Genomic DNA, 866 nt, shown 5'->3' on the forward strand with positions numbered 1-866 from the left:
TGTAGAACCAAGTAATGTGAAGTCTTTCACAACTTCAGTCTTTTCTTCATTCATCGTGATGCTGCTTACAGGTCCAGTTGTGAGAATTTTTGTTTTCTTTATATTGAAATGCAATCCATACTGCAGATGGTAGTCTTCAAACTTTGTCAATAATTGCCTCAAGTCATGCTCACTTTCAGCAAGCAAAGTTGTATCATCAGTGTATTGCAGATTGTTAATGATTCTTTCACCAATCCTGTTGCCACATTGTTCTTCATATAATCCAGCTTCTCAGATTATTTGCTCAGCATATAGATTGAATATGTATGGTGAAAAGATACAACTCTGATGTACTCCTTTCCTGATTTTAAACCATGCAGTGTCCCATTGTTCTGTTCAAACAACAGCCTCCTAGTCTATGTACAGGTTCCTCATGGTACAGTTAAGTGCTCTGGAATTCCCATTCTTCTCAATGTTATCCACAATTTGTTATGATCCATGCAATCAAATGATTTTGCATAGTCAATAAAACACAAGTAAACATCTTTCTGGTATTCTTAGCTTTGAACCAAGATCCATCTGACATCAGCAATGATATCCCTTCTTCCACATCCTCTTCTGAATCCATCTGGCACCTCTGGAAGTTCTCTGTCAATATGCTGCTGGAACCATTTTTTAATTTTCTTCAATAATACTTTACTTGTGTGTGATATTAATGATACTGTTCAATTATTTCCACATTCTGTGAATAAACCTCTCTTTGGAATGGACACAAATATGGCTCTCTTGCAGTCAGTTGGCCAGGTAGCTGTCTTCCAAATCTCTTGGCATAACTGAGTGAGTGCCTCCAGTGGGACATCCATTTGTTGAAACATCTCAATGGGTAT

Source organism: Orycteropus afer, unplaced genomic scaffold (assembly GCF_000298275.1).
Source record: "Orycteropus afer afer isolate SDZICR_OR568_19922 unplaced genomic scaffold, OryAfe1.0 scaffold00409, whole genome shotgun sequence".
NCBI lineage: Eukaryota > Metazoa > Chordata > Mammalia > Tubulidentata > Orycteropodidae > Orycteropus > Orycteropus afer.